Genomic DNA, 18,807 nt, shown 5'->3' on the forward strand with positions numbered 1-18,807 from the left:
AGTCTGGGCCTTACAGTTCTGACCTTAGGTAGCACTCCAGCAAGGACCCGCTTCGTAGGGGGTGTTCACTCGTTTAGGACTGAAGGTCCTCCCTGCCTCGCTTACGTGCAAGACTCCTGTCTTTGCAGCACTGTCCGATGCTATTAGGCAAGGCCTTTGCATCCATCCTTAGACCCTCCCACATAGAAGGAGTGGACTCCTCAATCTGCGTAGCGCTTCTGAGTTCTCTAGTGCCATAGAAAATCCTGAAATTTTTGTGGCTCATGTGTTTTTGGGCCCACTCCTCATATCACTCAGGCTATTGGCATGCATGGATTCCTGTTAGAGACCTAGTCACTCTCTTTGCCAGATGAAAACTGCCTATATTTCACTGAGGTGCTCACGTCCCTGACAATTCCCAGGCTTCAATGTGCCTGAAATCTCTGCCCAGGACTTCCCAGGAATGACAGCAAAGGAGATTTTCTGAGACTACTTTTTCATGCTATGGGTGCTACCCTTACTCCACTTCGAGGTCCTTACTTTGACAGATGAACAGTCCTGCAACGTTGGCCTTTGCTTTCTTGATTCTGCTCATGTTGCATTAATATCCCACTCTTCTGGGAATTCCACGTTGGAAATCAAGGTCATGCTCACACACAGACCTCTAAGGAGAGAAAATGAGGGTGCAACTCTAGGACTTAGTGTTCTGGCTGATTGCCTCTACTCTTCCCAGGCAGGATCCTTACTATATCTGTCAGAGCCTTGGACAACTACGAAGCTGAGATACCCTCCTTACAATTTTCTTTTAATACACTTAATTGGGTGTGATTGCTTTCTCACTCCTCAGTCATGGGAGCCCTCATCTTGGCACCTGTCCTTTGATTAATGGCTTCCTGGGTGGTGACACCTCCCTCCCAGTACTTGTATATTCTACTTCCTGCAAAGGTGCAGAAAATGGGTCCTCTCCATGAGTGGTGTAGAGATAGGAAACTGCAGCACATATCAGAGTCCATGTGCTGAAGCTGTCCGAGAAAAGAAAGCTGATACCTTCTTTCTTTTCATGAGTCTGGCTTAGGGAACATAGAAGGATAGAGCCTGGTGTGTGTGATCCCTGACTGATGTTTTGACACTATCTGATGTTGCATATGTAGCTGATCATACTGGCACTAAGTACCATGTCTCCTTTATTCATATCTCTTGTTTATGTGGGTATTTTAACTGTTCTTGTTATGTAGTCCATCCAGTGTTTTGGTCACAAGGTCCTCTCTTTTATCACTTGAGCTGTGCTTTGGGGTAGTAGACATAAGTGAATTAACTGACTTGTGGTCAGCTGGAAAGAGTGCTCTCCCGGAAGCTCTGGACTAATGCAGTCTAGGGTTCCCAGTCTCAGTGCTGTCACTTATTCACTGTGTATGAGTCTCAGGTTCTGCATTTGTCATGAGGTGTTTTAAAGCCCTCTCTGGTAGGGTTCATGGATTGTGTTCAGTGTGTGTGAAAATGTGCACAGTGCCTGGAATTCATTGAGATTTTGCACAATATTTGTTATGTCTATGATTATGATTATTTCCACCCCCAGAAAATACCACTCACCTTAAAGGAATAACAAGTATGCAGTAGATATCAGCAAATATGTGGCACTCTAGTACAACACACTGAAAAAGGTGCCAACCTGATGGCTCCTGAGTTTCCATCACACGCCATCTCCCTTACTTCACAGATCCTCTGTGGTGTTGAAGTGCATACTTGTCTGTGCACTGTGGTCATGTGCAGAGGAATAGGAGCACAGGATGCATCCTGTCCCTGTCCCATGTGCAGATTCTCTCTGGTCTACTCATGATTCCAAAACAAATGAGCAAGCAAAATAGAACCAGGGGCGTGGGCATAAGGAACAATCTGTCAGTAAGCAGAGGGGAGGGATGGAGGGAGACCAGGCGAGAGAAAGGAAGCCTCTAGCCAAGGTACATGTAGAAAGGATCCACGGTAATGGACAACAGGCTGGGGACTGGGCTGAGGGGGGTAGGGGAGTGGGCGGGACAGAGGAGAGCAACAGTAGGGATATTGGGACAACTGTAATTCTACAACAATAAGAAAAAGCTTTAAAAATTAAAAAAAAGAAAAATAAAAGATATTGGCTAGTAAGGAAATTCCAAAAGAACTGGTAAGGGTAGCTTGTCATTCCAGGTGTAAGCCTTTCAATTCGGAGACCCTTTATCTGAGGGCCTGGCCCCTTCCCCACCATGATCACAGCCTCATCTAGCCCACCCTGCTTTGATCTTCACATTACCACCCACTGCATGAATTTCCGTTTCTTAATGTTTAACTATGGTCCTGAATGGCTTCTCTACTAGACTGGAAATCAGGAACCTCAGGCCCCATTTCTGACCCCTTAATTTTACTGGTCTTCTAGACGTCATGGAGAATTTGAGCACCTACTTCACATGAAAACTGTTCTTAGACTTTAAAATCCTATGGGCAGCGAAGGCAGGGTCCATTTCTCACAGTATCCCCAATAGTATGGTGCCTTCCAAAGAGCAGATGCGGAATTAATGTTTAGGTTTGTAAAGAGCAAGTGTACAAGAAGTCAATTGTACTATGGTTTAATTTCTCCATCATCTTTCAGTTAGCTGAGCTAATGCACGTGCATATACCTCAAAGTTACAAAGAACCTAAAAGGAAGAAAACAAAGGAAGAATTGAAAACGTTTTACATTTTTTCCCATTCTCCTTGTAACGCAGGCTTACAGTGTGGTAACAACCCCTCATCCTCTTTTTTTTTATTCCTTTTTTCCAATATTGTAGTATCTTGGTTTAAATCACAGAAAATGATCCAATGACTTTCAATTTTTACACAATACCACAGCTCCTATTTTTTCATCTGGCTCGTCTCCAATAAGTGTGTGAGCAGGTTACTCATAATCTTTGGTACTGGAGCTAAATAACCACTAATTGATAGGGACAACATTCACTATAGAAAAAACAAAGGATCAATCTCCAATGTCCCCATACTGTAGAAGGACAGAGTATGCCCTGTGTTTGCAGGAGCCCAATGTTGGCTCCTCAGTAGTTAGAAGATTGTCTGCTTTCTTCAACCACAAAGTGAAGACTCTGTCTCAGACCTCACCAGGGATGGGGAGGAGTTGCGGGACATGACCTGGACAGCAAACTGGCCATAGCTGCAGTAGGGGAACTCGGGCTGAAGCTCTGACTCAGTGTGGATATACCACATCTTTTTCAATCAATCCATACATGAGCATGTATATGTTTTTATCTACTTGAGTGTAAGCCTTAAGGGTAAGTTTTCGAAAGTGGAGTAGTGTGTCACCGGCAAATCAATGTTTACTTCTGTTGCATATTTTCAAGTATAAGTTAACATTTTGAGAATATTTGCAACAATGATCTTAAGTAATGTGGGAAATAAGTAATATTCTTACATAGTATAATAATAAATTAAGTAATTCTGAGCTACTTTCAATTAGTCTATATTACGATGTTATACTTGTTTTATTAGAAATTTTGGACGTTTTGGCTCTGGTTGGTGTGGCTTCATGGATTGAGTGCTGGCCTGTAGAACCAAAGGGTCCCAGGTTTGATTCCCAATCAGGGCACATGCCTGGGTTGCAGACCAGTCCCCAGTGAGGTGCGCATGAGAGCCAACCACACATAGATGTCTCCCTATTCTCTCCCTCCCTTCCATTCTCTCAAAAAATAAACAAATAAAATCCTTAAAAAATGTTTTGTAGCTTTGATTGACTTCACATGCTCTGGATAATTTTTATGAAGAAATGAGGGCATTTCCAGTAGTAGTAAGAGTATAATGTAACCAGTGCTCTAGGTACTCATTTTCCAGCCTCAGCAATATCAACACACGGCCAGTCTGGTCTTATCCATGTCACCCTCAGCCCTCAAACTATTGTGAGGCAAACAAAATAACAATATTTATCCTTTTCTGTACCTTTAAAGGTTGAAGCTCTTACTTACAAACATAACCAAAATACCTCAAGGACACAGGCAGTCTGAATTCCAAGATGACCTCCTGGATTCCTGATTCCTGGTGTACAAACATCTTCTTCCAGTTAATTCATCCAACAGTTATCTAGGTGCTGCTATGAGGGATTTGGCTGGTGTAATGGAGGTCTGAAATCTGATATTCTTAAAATAGGGAGATTATCCTCTGGGAGCCAGACCTAGTGAGGTGAATCCTTAAATTGGATGGGGCTTTTTTGGGGGAGAGATATCCAAAGGATGAGAGGGAGGTTCTCCTGGCCAGCTTTGAAGATGGAAGGAGCTGCACAGCATAGCAAAGACCTAAGACAGACCTGAGAATGATCTCTAGCCCATAGAATGCTCCAAATGGGAACCTTAGTGCTTGAATTCCTGGTAACTGGATTCTGTTCCCACCAAAATGTGTGGCATTGGAAGGAGCTCCTGAGCTCCACACGAGAACAAAGCCACCAGGAACAATGATTGCAGAGTTCTAAGACTTCTGAAGTAGGGATCCCAGTGACTCCACACCCAGCCTCTGTCCTATGGAACTGTGAGGTACTAAATGTCTGTAGGGAGAATGTGTTAAATACTGGCAATTTGTCAAAAGTTAAGCATTGCAATAGGTACACTGAAAAAAGTTATGTATAGATTCTTTGTTATTCTTTTTAAAAAATATTTTATATATTTATACAAACAGAAAGGGACGGAGAAAGAGAGGGAGAGAAACATCCATGTGTGGTTGCCTCTTCAGCACCCCCAACCGGGGTCTTGGCCTGTGACCCAGGCATGTGCCCTGACTGGGAATAAAACCTACGGCCCTTTGTTTCATGGTGTGAAGCTCATTCCCCTGAGCCACACCAGCCACAGCTTCTTATTTCTTTTCACATAATTAGATCATTTAGATATACTCTCTTGTCTATGTTCTCACATCTAATACAGTATTGTTAACTGTTAGTTTTCGTCCTGCACATTGCATACCCAGGGGCTATTTATTGTATAACAGAAAGTTTGTATCTTTGGCCACCTTCACCAATTTCACCCACCACCCACCCCCCTGGGAAAACATCAATCTCTTCAATCTGGGAGTTAACTTATCAGTGTGTGTTTTCAAGATTCTACCTATAAGTGATACTACACAGTATTTGTATGTCTTTCAAAAGTTTTAATGGAAGAGCACCATTTGAAAAGCTCACCTTCTTTCACCTAGCACGTGCAGTCACCAATACCAGGAATTCATCCTCTTTATGACTGATTGACATAACTTTTTCCCTGAGTGGGTGAGTGTGTGTATCACACTGCCTTTACACATTCATTCATTAATGGTTACTGACGTTGTTGCCCTGTCGTGGCAACTGTGAGTACTGTTTCAATGAACATGGGGATACTTCTATCCCTTCACATTAATGATTCCACTTACCTAAGTACCCAATAGTCGAATGGCTGCAGAATACGGAGGTTCAATTTTTAACTTTTGGAGGCATCTTTAATGTCTTTCATAGTGGCTGAATCAGTTTATTTTCCCCTTAACTCATTCATATTTAATAATCTGAGGATATCCAGGTATGTAACTTCTCAAGTTAAAAGAAATGCTGAATGGAGTGAGGTAAACCGATAACTGACCAACTTTTACATTTTCTACCACTCTATGTTCTCATCAGATCTACTTTTTAGTTTTTCCCACATTACCAAATATAGCCCAAATGGAATTCCACGCTGTCATCTTCAGGATCACAAAAGTGATTTAAGGACTCTCAAGGTGAATTTGAAAAACCAAAACTCTCACTCTGACACACAACAGGTCTGCGATCCCTGTCACTCATAGGCTTCCATTCTGACCCTAAATAGACTTTCTGTTGCTAGAACAACACTTGAAAATTACCTCAAAATAGGAGTCAGGGAGGTGTCTGTGCACACCAGGGATACTGGGCAACAGGCATTTCTGACCACAATGTGAAGACTCCACCTCAGACCTCACTCAGGGTGACAGAAGTGACTGGGTATGGCCCTGGGTCACCCCTTCTCCTCCCAATGGCACTAAACTCTGCTTAGCGACGAAGGCTAGGTAGTACACTACCTCGAGCCACACTTTACTTCTCACTTGTTCCTTAGGAAGTAGAGAGAATCTCACCCTCTTCGGTAATGACAGCTTCTGCAATCAAACCGCATGGGCAGAGGCAGGGTCTCCTTTGCCTAAACACTCCCAGTGCTGGCATGAAGACTTCCAAAGAGCTGATGCTCCATTAATGCGTGTGTCAAATAAAAGCCATGAACCAAGAGGTCTGATTCACTGTCATTTATATTATCAAACATGTTTGAAAACAGAAGCAAATCCAGGTACACAGCTTTACACTTACACAACAAAAAGACTAAATATAGTAAGGAAAATGAGAAGTGACCAGTTTTATATATGTACCACATCTTCTTTACCCATTCATGTACAGATGGGACATGCAGTTTATGTCCCTGCCTTGGCTGTAACAGACCAGCTGGGTACAGCACAGCTAATACAGTAAATAATATTGTAACAAGTACATATGGTTCAGATGGGCTGTAGACTCATAGGTGTGAACGCCTTGTAAGTTATATAAATGTGTAATCACTATGTTGTACATTTGAATCTAAAAGAATATTCTGTATCTACTGTAATCAAATACAAGGTTATAGCAAGCAGCCAACTTTTTAGTTAATCTACCCTTCTATATATCCATCTACTGTTGCCTCTTATGTTAGTGTAAACTCTCTTCACATTGCTAAAGATATCCCTACCCTGAAGCCATGTTACCTTCTTCTGGATCACAAAAACCATTAAAGGATTCACAATTTGTATTTGAAAAACAAAACGCGTACTGCTAACCTGGTACATGACAATAAATGAGTGATCCCTGTCATTCTTAAACTTACATTCTGAATCTAAAGAAACGTTCTGCTTAAAAAACACACCATTTGAATACGTGCAATACCCCCCCCCCACCCCCCAGAGGTTGCTAACAAGATATTCTGCACATTAGGAAGCTGCTTAACAGGCCTTTCCAACCAAAGAGGGAACACCGCATCTCCACGTCACTCAGGCTGAGGGTAGTGGCTGGATGTGGGTCTGAGGTCACTGCTGGCCTTGGAAGGACCACTAGCCTTGAGTGCAGCTCGGGCTCTCTCTTCCTCATCTTTCAAAGCCTCTGCATAATAGGCTGGGAAAGAAGTGGGGACTCTATCATTCATCTTGGCCACGAACTCCAGGATTTTTCATCTTGCTGGTCTCAGCGTGGGCTCTCGGACCCCCACAGGAACTCATAGCATGGAGGATCGCTGTTGGGCACCTGCTGGTACACCAGGTATTCTTCCTGCACCAAATCTTGGGTGATAAGCTTCCTGGTGTCTCCGAAAAATGAAGTGAGACTTTCCATCATAGATGCCCATCATATTCAGGAATTCCCAGATCTCCTTCTCAGAGGTGCGGTTGCCATTCAAGAAGATCACACTCAGGACAGGCATCAGAATCCCTTTGATAGGAAAAGTCCAGGCTCTGCTCAGACTCTCATCACCGGTGGCATCTTCATTTTGCACGAGGGTGTACAAGTTACCATTGGGCTTGACTTCTTTCAATTCTAGACCATACACCAGATCCATGTGGTCTGAGGCCATCTTCAGAATCTCAGAAAAATCCTTCCTGTACCATTTGTGGACTATCTTCAGCATGTCTGTCTTTCTAATGGGCTCCTTCATTTGATACTGACTCAGAAGATAGTCTACCAAGTGACTGGCCTTCCGGGTCAGGATATCTAGGGCAAAGCTTTCAGGGGAAGGTGAGGCCTGGGAGGAACTTTTACTCTTCCAAACACGGCCTTTGGCTTTTCCAGCAGATCTTTTGCATGAAACACCTGCAGTGGCACTGGTGGTGGCTGGGGCACTCGAAGGTGTCTGGAGAGGACCAGCACCAGTGGCACTTGAGGGACCACCTGCCAGAACTGAAGAGGAGGAGCAAGCGGCCTCTGCATCTTCTCCTGTAGCGGCCTCAGCACTCTGAAGACTTTGTGCCTCAGCTCTGTTTTGGCGACGTTTCTCTCGAGCGCGGAGCTTACTCTTGTGACCACGAGGCATGATGGGTGATTTTCAGGAAAGCCAACAAGAGTGTGGGCCAACAGAAAGGTGATCTGGGCACCTGGTGGTTGGAGAAAGAGAGGATGTGAGCACCTTCGGCAGGCACATTCTCCTCTGCTACCCTGACATTGACACCTCAACACTCCCTGAGACCCACAAACGGAGGCTCAGTCTACCTGCCTGTCAGAGGACACCCAGTGCCCAGAGTTTGGTTGGCTCCTTTGTTTCCTGAGTTCGTGAGTATCATCAGTTGTCAGTCAAGCTGCTCAGTTTGCCTCCTTGTGAGGACTGGCACCTCTGCCTTCTCTTTCAATGGTGGCTAGACTTACAGACTAAGGATCTTAGCTCCCTTAGACCTGATATGAAGAAATGCAGGGAAGCTCAACCTGACTGCCCATCTCTGAGCTATCCAGGGCTGATAGCTAAAGACAGGGATGGAGGCTTTGATGTCCTCTGTTTGGGGGGTTGGTTGCTTGGTTGCTTGAGCCCTCTGCATATTTCTCAAGTGGACTCCCCGGAGGAGAACTGCTCATAGATAGTTGCAACCTCCCTGAGAAGCAACAAGTGGATATGAAGTGGACCTTATGTAACCAAAGCACATCGCCCAGGAGTGGGTGGGGGCTGTTGCGTGCAGGTGAATTTCCCATGGTAGTTGTTCCAAACAGAATCGAAATTCAAATTCTAAATTTTTGTCCTCCTTAGGTTGCAATTTCTCTTTGATAGTATGGGACCACCCCTCTCACTATCCCTTTTCCCTTCAGTGAAGACAGATGGGCACTCCAGACTGAAACTTATCTTAGAGAGCCGCCAGCACGGAAAATACAAAGGACACTGTGTGGCCCCACTGATATGGTGCAGCACTTCGCCAAAGTCCACAATGGTCTTTCTGAGATACCCGGCATAATGTGAAGTCCTGCCACTCATGCCGGGAGATCGCCATTTTGACCTAAGCTGTCTCCTCCCAGCGATGCTCCGGGAAGAAGGGAAGAAGGGAGTGCAACTCAACATGGCGATATGCTCAAACTTCCCGGTCTGAGAATAACCCCGGAGACTTCAGGTGGACCCCCTACTTTCTGGGCGGGCTCCCCCATCCTCATCAGTTTCACAACCCTAAATCCCACCTGGGACTCGCTCCCCTTTTTCTCATTTGGACTTCGTCCATTAAACCAAGGCCCTCACCTCCCTGAGACTACCGCCAGAGGAAATGAGGGTCCAGCTCAGCCTGCGAGCTCTCCCGGGCTTCCTTTGTTGAGTTTGGTTGCTGGTGGGTGCAGCCCTGGTCTCCCTTAGCTACCCTAGAGAGAAAGTTACTTTGCTTATTATCTGTTTCCTATGTCTGGAGCCTGCTAGAGGTGAGGGCCGGGTTGCGGCTCTGTGTGGCCCACTTTTCTGGGCAGAGGTGGACTCTTAAGCACTCAGGCCCTCATCTTGAAAGCAGTTCACAGCTGCATGTCGCCCTTCTGCGGAATCAGACTATACCCACAGAGCAGGGACGGCCTTCTCACTAACACACTCCAGGCAGAATTCAACCCCACGGCTGTCCTCGGGCCTCTCGGAGCTTGACCACAGGGAAGGGATGGGGGGTGGGCTCACCTTCGCTCTGGGAGAGCTGTGATTTCTTTCCCTGTAGGTCGTCACCTGGACTCGAGGCGAGGCCTGAGAATCCGGCCTGAGCCGGAAAGGCGCCAGCAGGGAGCACCAGGAAAGGCCCTCGCCCCAGGCGGAAGTGGGTGGGTCCTAACTGGTGGGGGCTGTCCCGGGTGCCTGATAACTGAGAGTCCCTGGGAACATATGCGGGACCGCACTGCTTAGGAGTGGGTGGGCCCTAAGTCCTCACTCAGTGTCCGTGTTTTTGTGTGGTCAGAGTCTTGGCTTGTCCCTCCAGTGACATGGGTGGTTCCGGCTGCACACCAAGTGCTCACTTTCCTGAGTTCCATGTGGCAGTTCTGTGGACAGCTTCTGATGTGGGGCCCTGGGCCTTACCGGCCAGACCAAGGTTGGGCACTCGGCCAGGCTGTGGGGTTGCCAGGGTGATCCTCCCTTTTAGCACGAAGTGTACTTGCGTCGCCTCTGTGCAAGATTCTTGTCTCTGGAACACTGGGCTTGGATCCTATTAAGCAAGGCTCTTCCCTCCCTGAGACCACCTCCGTGGAAAGTGTGGACACTCAGTGGCAGCACTTCTGGGTTCCCCCAAGGCCATGGAATGTCCTTGTTTTTATGTGACCCCCCTGTGTTTTTTTGTTTTTTTTTGGTGCAGCCCCTCATAATACTCAGGATACTCATATAGACGGATTCCTGTTAGAGACCCAGTCATTCCTTCTTCCAGATGAAAATTGTCTGCATTACACCATGGTGCAGACCTCTTTGAGACTGTCCAGCCTGATATCTCTGCCACGGGGCTTCCCAGGAATGATAGCACAGGAGACTTTGTGAGACCTCCTTTTCATGCTCTGGGTTCTATCCTTAGTTCACTTTGGGGTCCTTACTTTGACACATGCACAGTCCTGTAACTTTGGCCTTTGCTTTCCTGACTCTGCTCATGTTACATTAATATCCCACATTTCTGGGAATTCCATGTTGGAAATCAAGGTCATCCTCATAGGATCATGGTCCCTCAAGGCCTCTAAGGAGAGACAAATGAAGGTGAAACTCTAGGACTTAGTGTTCTGGCTGATTCCCTCTACTCTTCCCAGGCAGGATCCTCAGCATATCTGTCAGAGCCTTGGACTCCGACGAAACTAAGGTACCCTCCCTTACGATTTTCTTTTGATCCACTTAATTTGGCATGGTTGTTTCCTCACCCCTCGGTCATGGGAGTCCTCAACTTGGCACCTGTCTCTTGACTAATGGCTTCCTGGGTGGTGACACCTCCCTCCCAGTACTTGTATATTCTACTTCCTGCAAAGGTGCAGAAAATGGGTTCCCTCCATGAGTGATGTAACATTAGGAAACTGCAGCACATATCAGAGCCCATGTGCTGTGCTGTCTGAGAAAAGAAACCTGATACCTTCTTTCTTTTCATGAGCCTGGCTTAGGGAGCATAGAAAGGTAGAGCCTGATGTGTGTGATCCCTGACTGATGTTTTGACACTATCTGATGTTGCATATGTAGCTGATCATACTGGCACTAAGTACTGCGTCTCCTTTATTCATATCTCTTGTTTATGTGGGTTTTTTAACTGCTCTTGTTATGTAGTCCATCCAGTGTTTTGGTCACAAGGTCCTCTGTTTTATCACTTGAGCTGTGCTTTGGGGTAGTAGACATAAGTGAATTAACTGACTTGTGGTCAGCTGGAAAGAGTGTTCTCCCGGAAGCTCTGGACTAATGTAATCTAGGGGTTCTAGTCCCAGTGCTGTCACTTAGTCGCTGTGTACGGGCCTCAGGTTCTGCATTTGTCATGGTATTTTTTAAAAGATTTTATTTATTTATTTTTAGAGAGGTAAGGGAGGGAGATAGAGAGAGAAAGAGAAACATCACTGTGCGGTTGGTGGGGGTCATGGCCTGCAACCCAGGCATGTACCCTGACTGGGATTCGAACCTGCGACACTTTAGTTCGCAGCCGGCGCTCAATCCACTGAGCTACACTAGCCAGGAGTCATGGTATTTTTTTAAAGCCCTCTCTGGTAGGGTTCATGGATTGTGTTCAATGTGTGTGAAAATGTGCACAGTGCCTGGAATTCATTGAGATTTTGCACAATATTTGTTATGTCTATGATTATGATTATTTCCACCCCAGAAAATACCACTCACCTTAAAGGAATAACAAGTATGCAGTAGATATCAGCAAATATGTGGCACTCTAGTACAACACACTGAAAAAGGTGCCAACCTGATAGATCCTGAGTTTCCATCACACACCATCTCCCTTACTTCACAGATGCTCCTGGTGTTGAAGTACATACTTGTCTGTGCACTGTGGTCATGTGCAGAGGAATAGGAGCACAGGATGCATCCTTTCCCTGTCTCATGTGGAGATTCTCTCTGGTCTACTCATGATTCCAAAACAAATGAGCAAGCAAAATAGAACCAGGGACGTGGGCATAAGGAACAGTCTGTCAGTGAGCAGAGGGGAGGGATGGAGGGAGACCAGGCGAGAGAAAGGGAAGCCTCTAGCCAAGGTACATGTAGAAAGGATCCACGGTAATGGACAACAGGCTGGGGACTGGCCGAGGGGGTAGGGGAGTGGGTAGGACAGAGGAGAGCAACAGTAGGGATATTGGGACAACTGTAATTCTACAACAATAAGAAAAAGTTCTAAAAATTAAAAAAAGAAAATAAAAGATATTGGCTAGTAAGAAAATTCCAAAATAATTGGTAAGGGATGTTTGTCATTTCAGGTGTAAGCCTTTCAACTCTGAGACCCACTATCTGTGGGTCTGACCCCTTCCCACCGTCATCACAGCCTCATGTAGCCCACTATGCTGTGACCTTCACATTACCACCCACTGCATCAATATCACTTTCCTAGTATTTAACTGCAGTCCTGAATGGCTTCTCTACAAGACTGGAAATCAGGAACCTCAGGCCCCGTTTCTTCCCTTAATTTTACTGGTTCTCTAGACGTCATGGAGAACTTTTTCCTCTATCTTATATGAAAACTGCTCTTAAACTTTAAAATCCTATGGGCAGTGAAGGCAGGGTCCATTTCTCCTAGCATCCCCAATATTATGGTGCCTTCCAAAGAGCATTTGTTGAATTAATATTTGGATTTGTAAAGAGCAAGTGTACAAGAAGTCAATGCTATTATGATTTAATTTCTCCATCATCTTTCAGTTAGCTGAGCTAATCCATATCCACATTCTTCAATTTATAAAGAACTTAAAGGAAGGAAAGTAAGGAAGAATGGAAAATGTTTTACATTTTTTTCCACACTAATGGTGACACAGGCTTTACTGTGTGGTAACAACCCCCTCTCCATTTTAAAAAAAATCCATATTCCAGTATTATAGTATCTTGGTCCAAATCACAGGAATGATCCAAAGATTTTCAATTTTTACACAATCCCAGAATTATATTTCAACTTACAAGTCTGTAATAAATGTATGATCCACATCACTCATAATCTTCGGTACTGGAGCTAAATAGCCACTAATTTAAAGGAAGAACATTGACTATAGAAAAAACAAAAGATCAATCTCCAATGTCCCCATACTGTAGAAGGACAGAGTATGCCCTGTGTCTGCAGGAGCCTGATGTTGGCTCCTCAGTAGTTAGAAGATTGTCTGCTTTCTTCAACCACAAAGTGAAGACTCTGTCTCAGCCCTTACTAGGGATGGGAGGAGTTGCAGGACATGCCTTGGACAGCAAAATGGCCATAGCTGCAGTAGAGGAACCTGGGCTGAAGCTCTGACTCAGTGTGGATATACCACATCTTTTTCAGTCAATCCATATGTGAGCATGTATATGTTTTTATCTACTTGAGTGTAAGCCTTAAGGGAAAGTTTTCCCCTTACCCAGGGTAAGTGCAATAGTGTGTCACCAGTAAATGAATATTTACTTTTGTTGCATATTATCAAGTTTAAGTTAACATTTTGAGAATGTTTGCAACAATGTTCTTAAGTAATGTGGGAAATAAATAATATTCTTCAGTAATACAATAATAAATTAAGTGATTTTGAGCTACTTTTAACTTGTCTATGTTATGTTATACTTGTTTTATTAAAAATTTTGGACATGTTGGCCCTGGCTGGTGTTGCTCAGTGGATGGAGTGACAGCCTGTGAACTGAAGGGTTGCAGGTTTTATTCCCGGTCTAAGGCACGTGCTTGGGTTTCAAGGCCAGTCCCCAGTGGAGGCTGCATGAGAGGCAACCACACATGGATGTCTCTGTACTCTCTCCCTCCCTTCCATTCTCTCAAAAAATAAATAAAGTCTTTAAAAATATTTTGGAAGTTTTGTTTTACTTCGCATGCATGCTCTGGATAATTTGTATGAAGAAATTAGGACATTTGCAGCAGTAAGTGTATAATGTAATCGGTGCTCCAGGTACTCATTTCCCAGATTCAGCAATATCAACACACAGCTAATCTTGTGTCATCTATGTCACCCTCAGCCCTCAAACTATTGTGAGGCAAACAAAATAACAATATTTATTCTTTTCTGTACCTTTAAAGGTTGAAGCTCTTACTTACAAACATAACCCAAAATACCTCAAGGACACAGGCAGTCTGAATTCCAAGATGACCTCCTGGATTCCTGATTCCTGGTGTACAAACATCTTCTTCCAGTTAATTCATCCAACACTAATCTAGGTACTGCTATGAGGGATTTGGCAGATGTAATGGAGGTCTGAAATCTGATATTCTTAAAATAGGGAGATTATCCTCTGGGAGCCAGACCTAGTGAGGTGAATCCTTAAATTGGATGGGGCTTTTTTGGGGGAGAGACATCCAAAGGATGAGAGGGAGGTTCTCCTGGCCAGCTTTGAAGATGGAAGGAGCTGCACAGCATAGCAAAGACCTAAGACAGACCTGAGAATGATCTCTAGCCCATAGAATGCTCCAAATGGGAACCTTAGTGCTTGAATTCCTGGTAACTGGATTCTGTTCCCACCAAAATGCGTGGCATTGGAAGGAGCTCCTGAGCTCCACACAAGAACAAAGCCACCAGGAACAATGATTGCAGAGTTGTAAGACTTCTGAACTAGGGATCCCAGTGACTCCACACCCAACTTCTGTCCTATGGAACAGTGAGGTACTGAATGTTTGTAGGTAGAATGTACTGAAACACTGGCATTTTGTCAAAAGTAAAGTATTTTTAACATATGTACTGAAGAAATTCCACCTGCAGATTCTTTCTTCTTCTTTTTTAAAAATGATTTTATTTATTTATACATACAGAAGGAACATAGAAAGAGAGGGAGAGAAACATCACTGTGTGGTTGTTTCTCTTGTACCCTAAACTTCCTGGCATGCAAACCAGGCATGTGTCATTTCTGGGCATGAAACCAGTGACCCTATTTTTCCTGGTCTGATGATCATTCCACTCAGCCACACTAGCCAGAGCTTTTTATTTTCTATCGCATAATTAGAACATTTAAGGTATAATGTCTTGGTTATATTTTCATATCTAATACAGTATTAACTGTTAGTTTTCATCTTGTGTGTGTTGCATCTGCAGGGGCTACTTATTATATAATGGAAAATTTGTACCATTTGACTACCTCCACCAATTTCACCTACCTTCCACTCCCCACTTCGGCAAGCACCAATCTCTTCGATTTGTGAGTTAATTTATCAGTGTACGTGTTTTAAAGATTTCACATGTAAGTGACACTACATAGTATTTGTCTGTCTTTTGAAAAGTTTCTAATGAAAGAACACCATTTGAACATTACCCCTTCTTTGACCAAGCACGTGCTCTTACCAATACCAAGAATTCTTCCTTCTTTATGGATGAGTGATGCATCTTTTTCCCTGAGTGGGTGAGTGTTTGTGTATCACACTGCCTTTACACATTCATTCATTAATGGTTGCTGAGGTTGCTTCCATGTTGTGGCTACTGTGAATACTGTTTCAATGAACATGGGGATACTTCTATCCCTTCATGTTAGGGATTTCCTTTACCTAACTACCCAATAGTGGAATGGCTGCATTATATGGTAGTTCAATTTTTTACTTTTTGGGGCATCTCTGTATTCTCTTCCCTATTGGCTTTATCAATTCACATTCCCCTAAACTCATTCGTTTTTGAATAATCTAAAGATATCCAGGTATTTAACTTTTTAAAGTTAAGAAAAGAAAGACTGAATGGATTAGGCAAATCCACAACTGACCAACTTTTACATTTCTTCTACCACTCTATGTTCTCATCAGATCTATTTGTTTGAGTAACATTAACAAACATACCCCCAATGGAATGCCATGCTGTCTTCTTCAGAACCACAAAAGTGATTTGAGGACTTTCTATGTGTATTTCAAAACACAAAACTCTCACTCCTCCATCTGATATAGACAATAATAAGTGTGCTATCCCTGTCCTTCATACACTTATCTTCTGAACCGAAATAGACGTTATGCTGATAGAACACTACTTGGAAATTAACTCAAAATAGAAGTCAGCACACTGTCCATGCACATCAGGGATACTGGCCAACAGGCATTTCCAACCACAACGTGAAGACTCCACCTCAGACCTCACTCAGGGCGACAGAAACAAGTGCAGGTGCTCCTGATTCACCCATTGACCTGCCAATGGCACGAAATTCTGCTTAGTGATGAAATCTAAGTAATCTGCCATATCCTTCCCCCTTTTTACTTGCCTTTTTTCTTGTTCCTTGTGGAGTTGTGAGATTCTCACCCTCTTTGGTAATGATAGCTTCTCCTACAATCTATAATTGCACAGGCATGGGCAGGGTCATCTTTGCCTAAACATCCCCAGTGCAACCCTGGATGGTGTGCCTCAGTGGATGGAGTGCCAGCCAGAGAGCCAAAGGGTCACCGGTTTGATTCCCAGTCGGGGCACGTGCCAGGTTTGTGGGCCAGATCCCCGGTTGGAAGCAATGTTAGAGGTGACCGTACATTGATGTTTCTCTCCCTCTCTTTCTCCTTCCCCTCTCCTCTCTCTAAAAATAAATAAAATCTTTAAAAGAAAACATCTCTGGTGCAAGCATGAAGACTTCCAAAGAGCTGATGTTCCATTAATGACTACGCCAAATAAAAACCGTGGAACCAAGAGGTCTGATTCATCATCATTTATATTATCAAACATTCTTGAAAAACATAAGCAAATCTAGGTGCATATCTTTACAGTTTACACAACAAATGACTAAATCCAGGGAGGAGAACAGGAAATGATCAATTTTATATATGTACCACATCTTCTTTATTCATTCGTCTGCAGATGTACATGTAGCCTGTGTCCATGTTTGGCTGTAACAGATCATGCTGGGCACAGCATAGGTAAAAATAGTAAATAACATTGTAATAAGCACATATGGTTCAGATGGGTAGTAAACTTATTGCAGTGAGCACTTTGTAAGTCATATAAATGTCTAATTAATATGTTCCACACCTGACACTAGTATAATATTGTATGACAACTGTAATTAAAATTTCTTTAATGTGGCCAACTTTTACTTCATCTGTCTATTCACCTATATATTTACCTATCTACTGCTCCCAACTATGTTAGTGCAAACTTCCTGCTGACCTGGAAAGAGATTCTTATGCTAAAGTCAAGTTATCCTGTTCTGTATCACAAAAGCGATTAAAGGATTGCCAATCTGTATTTCCAAAGAAGAAAAAAGAAACAAAAAAAGTAAACATCACACTACTAATCTGATAAAGAGCAGTTACTGTGAGTTCCATGGCCTTCATAAGCCTGTGTTCTGAATCTACAAGAACATTCTGTCCAAAGGAACACTACTGAAACATTCACCAGAAACACCAAGATAAGCCAACAAGTTATTCTGCATATCAGGCAGCTGCCTAACAGGCCTTCTCAACTAAAGAGTGAAGACCCCACCTCGAATTCACTCAGGGCGTGGGTCGTGGCTGGATGTGGCTGTAGGGTGCCCACTGGCCTTCGAAGGACTGCCAGCCCTGGGTTCAGCTTGGGCCCTGGCTTGGGCTCTCTCTTCCTCCTCTCTCAAAGCCTCTTGATAAATACATGGGAAGGCTGTGGGCTCACTATCATTGAGCTTGGCCAAAAAACTCAAGGACTTTCATCTTGCTTGTCTCAGCGTGGGCTCTTGGACCCCCATAGGAACTCATAGCGTGGAGGATCTCTGTTGGGCACCTGCTGGTACACCAGGTATTCTTTCTGCACCAAATCTTGGGTGATAAGCTTCCTGGGTTCCCCAAAAATGAAGTGAATTTCTCCAGCATAGACACCCATCATATTCAGGAATTTCCAGACCTCCTCCTCAGAGGCGCGGTAGCCATTCAAGAAGATCATACTCAGGAGAGGCATCAGAATCCCCTTAATGGGAAATCTCCAAACTGTGCTCAGACTCCCATCATCGGTGTCATCTTGATTGTGCACAAGAGTGTAGAAGTTACCATTGGGCTTGACCTCTTTCACTTCCAGACCATACACCAGATCCATTAGGTCAGTTGCCTTCCTGAGAACCCTCAGAAAAGTCCTTCCTGTACCATTTGTGGACTATCTTCAGCATGTCTGCCTTTCTAATGGGCTCCTTCTTTTTATACTGATTCAGTAGATACTGAACCAACTTATTTGCTTTCTGAGATAAAATATTCAGGCCAGGTTTCTTTGTAAAAGTTGAGGCCCCAGAGGAATTTTTACTTTTCCGAGCACGGCCTTTGGCTTTTCCAGCAGATCTTTCGTATGACACACCTGCAGTGGTACTGCTGGTGGCCGGGCACCCGGAGATGCCTGGAGGGGGCCAGCACCAGTGGAGCTCGAGGAGCATCCCCCAGAACAGAAGAGGAGGAGCCAGCAGCCCCTTCTTCCTCTCCTGCAGTGGCCTGAGCACTCTTAAGACTTTGGGCCTCAGCTTTGTTTTGGTGACGTCTCTCACGAGCACGGAGCTTACTCTTGTGACCACGAGGCATGATGACTGTGGGTCAGGACAGCAGACAGGAGTGTGGGCCAAGAAAGGTGATTTGGGCACCTGGTGGATGGAGAAAGAGAGGATGTGAGCACCTTCAACAGGTAGATTCCACCTTGGCTTTATTGAAGGCTGCCTCTGCAGGCCCCCTTGAGGGTGCTACTCTAAAAAGTGACAAGATTCCTGTTTTCCTGGTCAGTCTATCCACTGAGAATCCCATACAGGGACTGTAGAACCT

The 18,807-nt window shown here is 44.3% G+C and overlaps 2 pseudogenes; both read right to left on the reverse strand.

Annotated features, from left to right (window-relative positions):
• Window positions 1-7,022: 7,022 nt before the first annotated feature.
• Window positions 7,023-8,057, reverse strand: LOC123826998 (annotated as a pseudogene).
• A 9,471-nt stretch (window positions 8,058-17,528) lies between these two features.
• On the reverse strand, window positions 17,529-18,573 carry LOC123827004 (annotated as a pseudogene).
• Between the last annotated feature and the right edge of the window lie 234 nt (window positions 18,574-18,807).

This window comes from Phyllostomus hastatus, unplaced genomic scaffold (genome assembly GCF_019186645.2).
Source record: "Phyllostomus hastatus isolate PE091 unplaced genomic scaffold, TTU_PhHast_1.1 phas_contig_1365, whole genome shotgun sequence".
Taxonomy (NCBI): Eukaryota; Metazoa; Chordata; class Mammalia; order Chiroptera; family Phyllostomidae; genus Phyllostomus; species Phyllostomus hastatus.